Raw genomic sequence first — 8,740 nt, forward strand, 5'->3', positions numbered from 1 at the left:
TTGCCTTCTATAGCTTCTTCGTGACTCTCCGCTATCTCTATAGCACCCCCATACCCTGTTGCACAACTTCCGCGTAATAATTGGTGGACACGCCAGTGAACGCTTAATTGCGGGCGCCACAAGCTACTCTGCCACCCTCGAATTCGTTATAGGCCTTCCTTCGAATTCCAAAACCCCCCGAGCCTGTTGGGTATCCCTGCAAGCTCACTAATAACCTGCTAGGCCTGTTCTTCGCCTCAAGCAGCTCCGACTTCAACCCTGTCAACGTTCTGCACAGCGCTGAACGCTACCTGCAGAATCCCTGTCGACTACCCTGCCTAGCAGCGAGCTAGCTGCGCCCTGCAGAAGTATCCCTATCTCGAATCCCTTTCAAGCCCTCCTTAAGCAACTTAATAATTCTACAACATACCTACACGCAAGATAAGACTCGCTTAGCATCCAGAAGTCGTAGAAATCCTTGAAACGAGCTAGTCCGGTTTATCCTTACTAGTTGTTTGTTAGGTAGCGCAAAATAAGTCCTACAGAGCGCTAAGTATATGGTCCGACCTCCTCCTGCCTGCGACCCTCTTACTGGTGAGCGCATACCAAGAAATAAGCGCGAAATTAAGGAAGTAGATAAAGAGGAAGTGGAAGAAAGCAATACTATACCCTCTCTAATTATGGATCACTAATCCTTTGTCAACGCGTTAGATCACGTAGCTGCTATAAATAAAGAAGCAATACAGAAGATAATTAAGGAGATGTAATAAGCGCTACAAAAGAGAACATCTGCTTTAAAGCCTTCTGAAGTATATCTATTCAAGCCTACTAGTTATTAAGACAAGAAGTCAACTTGATACTTTATAAAACATATCTGTAATGCCTAAAAGATTTACAAAGATAATAAGGCCAAGTTGGCACTAGTATTATTCTGTTATTTAGATAATAAGATAACTTATTCCTAGTACTCTGTACTTTTAAATATAGATAAGGACCTTTTAATAGCGTCTCCTTTATACTAGATTTTAGTGCTTAAGCGCGACTTTATAAGCACTAACGCAGAGTTATAGTTAGTTATAAATAAAGAATACTTTTAATAGAATTAAAACCGCTTACTAGCTAAGTATGTAGATAAAAAGATTAGTATGCTATATATAATAAGTATAATGTTAGAAGAAGACTTAGTTATAAGAGCCTATAAAGGCTTTGAGGCCGCTTCTAAGCTATAAGCTACTCTAGCGAACTATAATTGCTCCTTATTAAAGATGTTCTGCGCGTATCTTTAACAGATCTAGAGTATTTATCAGAAACTCTATAAACAAAAGATATCTAAAGTGAAAGAGAATTAGTATAGCTTATAGTCTTTGCCTGTTTATCCTGTTTCCAAGCCTAGCTAATATACTAAGAAGACTTATAAAAAGACTTATAAGAAGTCTAAGGGCAGTAATAACGCTAAGTACTGCAGGAATGCTCTTGCTAAACGCGCAGATAATTATTTTAATACTGATCCTTTATATCCTTATTAAAAATGTATAGCTAAAGGCTAAAAGACTAATTATTAGATGATTAATTGCCCTTTCTGAGATGAGAAGAAGGCTTTCGCTAGCAAATAAGAATATTTCTCTGACGAAGAGATAAATAAGACTTATTAGCGTTAGCAGCGTGCCTATATAGTAATATAAGCTATCCTTAACGAATTAAGCAAGGAAGATATCAGTACTAATAAGGATAAGGTGATAGCGAACTTTAGTATTACTTGCTGAAAATGCTAGAAGGCATTTCTATTAAATAATTAATTGTATAGCCACCTCTAGTCTTTTAATACTTATACTATTAAAGGAACCCTATTAGTAATTAATCTTATAGCTAAACTATAAAGCAAATAGCCAGAAGACATAGCTAATTATATAGAGACCTGTGTTAAGGCATATATAAGCACTAAGAATAACGCTCTATAGCCCTTTATAGCTATTATTAACTCTGGTTTTAGATATTTAGCGATTAATTACAAGCTACTTAACAATATGCCTTATACTATTAAGGCTATTAAATAGCTAGTCATCTGAGGCATTAGAGAAAGGAAGAAAGTTTCTAAGCTGATAAAATTTATTTTCTATCTTTAAAGCAATCAAGGAGTCTTCTTAAAGCTTGAGATAAAAGCACTTATTTTCAAAGACTTAAGTATTAGCTTGCTGATTAGTACTAATTATATTAAGGCCTGGAATCTCGTTCTAGACATTCCTTACTAATTAGCTACTTTCTATTAATCTGGCAAGGTCAGAAAGTCTATTGCTGTAGTTAATCTGTAAGTAACTTAAGAACTAATAGCTAATTTCGTTGTTTGTATAGGCAAAGATTATATTATTCCTGCTAATTCTGTAGATTAAGTTGCTCTTCAAATAAATTACTTTGGCAAGGCAGACTTGTTATTTATATCTAAACTCTCTGGATACTAGATGAAGTTGTTTTTACTGCTTAGAATACAGTTATGTACTCGAATTAGGATGCTGTGCCTTATCAGATTAAGCGTGGCATAATACTTAATATAACAGAGTTAATCTGCACAGGCTATTTCGCATACGTAGCGTAGGCAACTAAAGTATTAAATAGCTTTCTAGGTCAAGAGTCACTAAACTACGTAGGCAGTTCAAAGACCTCTGCTAAGAAGGTTAAGGATACTAATTTGGATTAGCTTAAAGAAACATATTAGCCTAAGTATTAATATAAGCTTCCTAAGGGCATAGTAGTCCTTAACTCCTTTATATCTACCTACTAAGAGGTATATATCAACGAAAAACTGCCCCTAGACTAGTAGAAGCAGCTCTGAAGCTAGCAAAGCGTTTCGCAATTATTTTTAACAATATTCTTAATATAGCATATTAATCAGAAGAGGAGTGACTATAAATTAAGGTCGCCCCTGAATTAGAACGAAATCTTAAGCCTTAACTCTCTTATTATAACGCTTTGTATATAAAGTAGGCAATTAATAATATATTTAATAAGAATATCCAACTTGGTTAGATGGCACTAGCAAAGTATTTATCTTACTCCTTACTAATATTTGTAATATATAAGTACACTTTAAAAGGAGCTATTAAAAAGGCAAGACCTATAATAGATCTATAGTCTCTTAATAATATAGCAGAGTCAGATACATACCCCCTGCCTTTTTAGGAGGATATCCTTGCTGTAATAGCCCTAGCTACTTATATCTCTTTTATAAACTTTATATTTAGCTTTTATTAGTACTTTATATATCCTGATAATCAGTACTAAACTATAACAGCATTGTATTAAGGCCTAGAGCTATTCTGTGTGGCGCTAATAAGTTTCAAAAATTCTCTTGCTTATAATTAATAAATATTCGAACGCCTACTTGCCGGATTATTATAAAAGATTATTAATATCTATATTAATAACGTTAATATTTTTACTAAAGAGCTATTCAGCTAACACTTGTAGGATTTAGATGCTATATTTTAATGATTCGCTAATGCTGGTTATACTTTCAAAGTTATAAAGACTTATCTTAGCTTTTAAGAGCTTATAGCGCTTGAAAAACTTGTTAACTAACTTAGATATTTAATCACAGAAGAGAAGCTAGCGGCTATAGCTAAGTAGGATATCCTTAGGAATAGTTATAACTTTGAACGCTTTATAAGCTTTATAGGCTAGCATTGTTAGCAAGTTCCTTATTTTGCATAACACTCTAAGACTCTATAATAGCTTAAAACAATCGTCTTTTAAGGCTCTTAAAGAGAGAAGAGATCTCTGCTAGAAAAGCTACAAAAGAGAAAAAGCTATAGAACGTAAGTATTTAAAGAACTTTAAGAGAATAAGCATACTACTACGTTTGAGGACCTTAAAAACGCGTTTACTGAATCAGCAGATATCCTACGCTATTTTAATCCTATAAAGACTCTGTACATGTTCTTTAACGTATTAAAAGAGCTTAGTTTTAATGTCGCTATATACTAACTTGAAAGTACAGAAGCTAAAGACCTTCTTAAGCCCTTTAGAATGATGCTAAGGCCTATCATTTTTCTTTCTAAGTGCTTAACGCCTGCTAAGCACAACTACTAGCTAATAGATCTAGAGCTATCTGGACTTGTTTGGGCAGTTAAGCATTTACAGATCTATATTAAACAGACGAAGGCCGTTATCTATACTGACTATTGCGCAAATCCTATTATCCTAGCAGCAAGATTATTACGTACGTAATCTCTTCTCAAGATGAATACTTGCTAGCAAGGATAAGCTGTGTTTCTAAGTTAGTATTAGGATAATATAACTATTATTTATAAAGAAGGTCGAGACATAGTTATGCTAAATGCCTTATCTAGACTCTCTGTCATGTTGTATAGCTAGCGCCAACCTAAGGAAGAAAAGCAAGCCTTTCTCAGCATAGTTCTACTAGAGCTAAAGGACGCAAAACTTGCTTGACTTTGTAAAGAAGTTAAGGAGGAGTTTAGCAAGATACTTAAGCAGCTCTAGGCTATGCTCTTACCTGCTCCTAATCTCTAGCAACTGCCAGATAGGCCTTACGCTTTGTTCTATTAAGAAGAGTAGCTCTGACTTAATCTAAATTAATGCTTAACAAGCTAAGCTACATTTTGTTATTTCTTAAAGCTTCAGGAAGGCTATACTAGAGGCTGCGTATAATAATTAGCTATATAACGGCTATATAAGACTGTGCAAAGTACTTACTAGTCTATAGTAGCCTAAAATAAGTAAGGAGATTCTAGAGTACGTATATTACTATATAGGCTGCGGAATAAATAAGCTACGCTATATAGACTTTATATTGCTATTAAAGTCACTCCTAGCGCTTCCTCGACCTTTCTATTTCTTAATAATAGATTTCATTACCGATTTACCCCTTAAGGATGAGTATAATATAATACTTGTTGTTATTAATTGATTCTTAAAGCGAGTAGCCTTTAAAACAAGGAAAAAGGCGCAGACAGCTAAGGAATAAGCTAAATGTCTCTAGGATAACATTTTCTGCAGAAGAGGCTATAGCGCTTACCTAATACTATTATTACTAATTAAGACGCTTGATTTATAGCTGCGTTATAAAAGAGAGTATTCGAATTAGCTAACACTTAACTAATTTATATTATAGTATATTACTCTTTGGCAGATAGCTAATTAGAACGTGTGAATCAGGAGCTAGAAATTGCGCTGCATTTTTATGTTAACACTACCTAGGCTAATTAGAAGGAATTCTTATCTACTATTAAGTTCTATTTTAATAGCAATTACTCCTTTGTAGTCACCTAGACTTTGTTTTAGGTTATCTATAGCTTTACTCCTAACACTTAGCTAACACTGTTGACACTAGAGGCGCTAGAGCAGCTAGTATAAGAACGTGAGACTGCTAGAGATATAGCTGCAGAAGGTCTTTATAATTAGCCGCAGAAGTCATGACGAATAGAGTAATTTAAGACCGTTCTTTCGACTTTAGCTAGGTTAGGCTACGCCTTTCGCCAAAAAGCTACTTACTGCCTTTTATACGCAAATTTGCATTATCTCCACAATATATAAGAGCCTTTCGAATCCTTAAGGCAGTTAGCAAGGGTAATGCGCTATAAATTGACCTGCCTGCGGCCTAGAGAATCCATTAGGTGATCAGCAAGATCCATCTCAACCCTGCTCTGAGCCCTGACGACAATCCCTATCAACGAAACCTCCCCCCTCCGCTAGATCACATTGACGAATAAGGAATAGAGCAATAGAAGGTAGAGAAGATAGTTGGCAAGCTCGTACATAGCGAGGCAATATTATACAAGGTCAGATGGGAGGGATATGAAGCTGAAGATGACACTTAGGAGGATCCAACAGCGCTGGAGCAGGCGCAGGAGGCAGTCAGAGCATACAAAGAGGCCCTAGGGCACTCTGGGCTGCGCGGCCGTTGACAAGCTGACGGATCGACTTTCTACAGAGAACCTAGAGGGCGGCTACAACACTAAGCCGGATTAGGGAGGAGTGTTAGCGCTTACAGATGCTGTTTCCGCGTTATTTTCTGTGCGTTTCTATACGTACCTGTTTCTTTTTCTATGATCATAAGGCTATAGCCTTTTTCTGCTGCCAGCAACTGTTATGATATAACTTGCGCAATGGCCTAGAGGGGGCATTAGGGCTAAGGGCTAGGGCAGGCTTAGCGCTCTATACGTTATATCTCTATCCTCGCCTCTATAGCACTTAGAGAGTTCAGCCATCTTGATATACACCCACTTGACATAGTTATACAGTTGCCTTTTATAGCTTCTTCGTGACTTTCCGCTATCTCTATAGCACCCTTATACCCTGTTGCACGACTTCCGCGTAACAACCCGCGTTTAGCGATAAGGTTATTTCTGTAGTCTTAGCATTAGAAACATCAAAATTATGGAAGAGTGCTGCAGCCTTAGCGTTAAGAACATCAAAATTTGGTAAGATCCAGCTGCAGCCTTAGTGTTAAGAACATCAAAAGTAAATTATAAGAGTAAAACTTGATTTAGCTGCATTAAGCTAATTAATAGAGCTATAAATCTATAAATAGTATTATTTAGTAGCTCCGAAAAAGCTCTATATAAATATATCTCTTATATTTTAGTAACATAAGTATTTAGCTTAAAACAAAAACAGTAATAAAATATTACTAATTTATAAGATTTATTTTATAAATAATTATATTTTTTCTAAATAACGTGGTTTATAATCGTCCCGCGCATATAATCGTCCTGCGCACCTTTCTCTTACATCACAACCTTCTGACCATCGTACGCAGCCACAACACTAGAAAATCATTCATTCTCTATGTCACTATCTTCCTCAGATGTCTCTTCAACCTCCTGACAGGTTCGTACATTATGGTTAGGCTTGCCGCATCTTCCACATCGCTGTAAGCCTGACGACTCAGCCTGCACAACACCTCCTTCCACTGACCTTCCACTTGATCGCTGTTGTACAGTCGCTCTCTGCTTAATTAAACTACCTGCATCCTCTACAGTAAGTGCACCTCCAGCTCGTACACGTGTCTTTTTAGCCCTCCGACGCTTTGCAAGGGCCTGATTAGCCTTGCGAAGCGTACGGACCTCCTCATGCAAAAGGGTCATTTGATGAGCAATCAGCTCTGTACCCTTCGCCAATTGCTTGACAGCCGAAAAAACACTACTTGGAGGCTGCAGCCTTAGCGTTAAGAACATCAAAATTTGGTAAGATCCAGCTGCAGCCTTAGTGTTAAGAACATCAAAAGTAAATTATAAGAGTAAAACTTGATTTAGCTGCATTAAGCTAATTAATAGAGCTATAAATCTATAAATAGTATTATTTAGTAGCTCCGAAAAAGCTCTATATAAATATATCTTTTATATTTTAGTAACATAAGTATCTAGCCTAAAGCAAAAACAGTAATAAAATATTACTAATTTATAAGATTTATTTTATAAATAATTATATTTTTTCTAAATATATAGTTTTATAAATAATATGTTAAATAGAATTAGAAATAAGTATTTAGAAAACCCTAAAATAAGAAGAATAACTAAACTAATTATATATATATATTGTTTTATTTAATGTCTGTTTAGTCCTTATTTATAGGGCTATATAGACAGCTACCTAGCAAGAGAAAAGCCTAATAAGGAAAACTTAAGACTTACTAGACTAGGTAAGCACGGCTATCACAGCAGGGGTCTGAGATTACCCTGCGAGGCGCCTTCGCCTTACCTACATTTCGCCTGCGTACCTATTGCCCCCTCCTGTATAGTCACTCTTTCAATCATATACCGAATATCTTAGAGGGTCTCAACCTCTGCTGTTACTACTCCTCTGATGCATTGAACACTCTGTACCCTCCTAGCTCCTCCTCTGCTATCTCTTTTGCGGTGCGAAATTGTTCTAGGATCCTTGTGCGGATAAACTAGTGAGCCGCATGCTTTGCGCATGCAGGTTTGCTCTGTTCCGTAGGCAGCTAGCATGCCTACTCTGTTATATCTTGGGCAGTGTAGCAGGATATGGTGAACTGTTTGCGTATACCAGCCGCAGGCGCAGGCAGGGTTAGTATCTGGTACTTAGATAGCTGCTAACCATGCGTTCAGGCCTATGACCTCTGTCCGCATTAAGAATAGTGCCGTTGCCTCTGCCTTTGTTAACCCTGCGTATAACATACGAGTGTCCTGCTCCCAGGGAGTAGACCAGATTATTGCTTGTGGCTAGCCTCTCCTTCTCTATAATATGGCTGCTCACCTCTTCTTGTGTATAATAGTTTAAAGATTATGATTTAGAAGACTTACCCTATTTAGTAAGTAAGTTCCTTTCGTCAGGTGGTCTTCTTGGCCTAGGTGGTCGAGGGTCCTGGCCTCTGCCCTGCGGTGTTCAGCAAGCCTGCGTTGCGCATGCAGTTTGCCTACAGCGCTACCCCTCTGCTATCTACTCACGTATTTAAACTAAACTAATTAATAAGTTATAAAAAAGTTACTTAGATTAGTTATTTTTATTTAAATTTTATTTACTTATAAGTAGCTTATTAATAATGTTAGAAAGCTAAGAATAACATTATTTAATACCGCTAAAAATTCTTAATAAGAATAAATAAGATTTAATTTAATATTACTAATAATTAATGTTAAAAAATCAAAGAAATAAGATATCTTTTATATTTATTTAACTTTTCTTTTAGAATTAATTCTATCTTATATCTTTTAACTTTAAAAAAGTTTTAGAGAGTATTTCTTAATTTTCTCTTTTAGAATTCTATTTATAAAAGTTTTAGAGA

Source organism: Endocarpon pusillum (genome assembly GCF_000464535.1).
Source record: "Endocarpon pusillum Z07020 unplaced genomic scaffold scaffold2274, whole genome shotgun sequence".
NCBI classification, from domain to species: Eukaryota; Fungi; Ascomycota; class Eurotiomycetes; order Verrucariales; family Verrucariaceae; genus Endocarpon; species Endocarpon pusillum.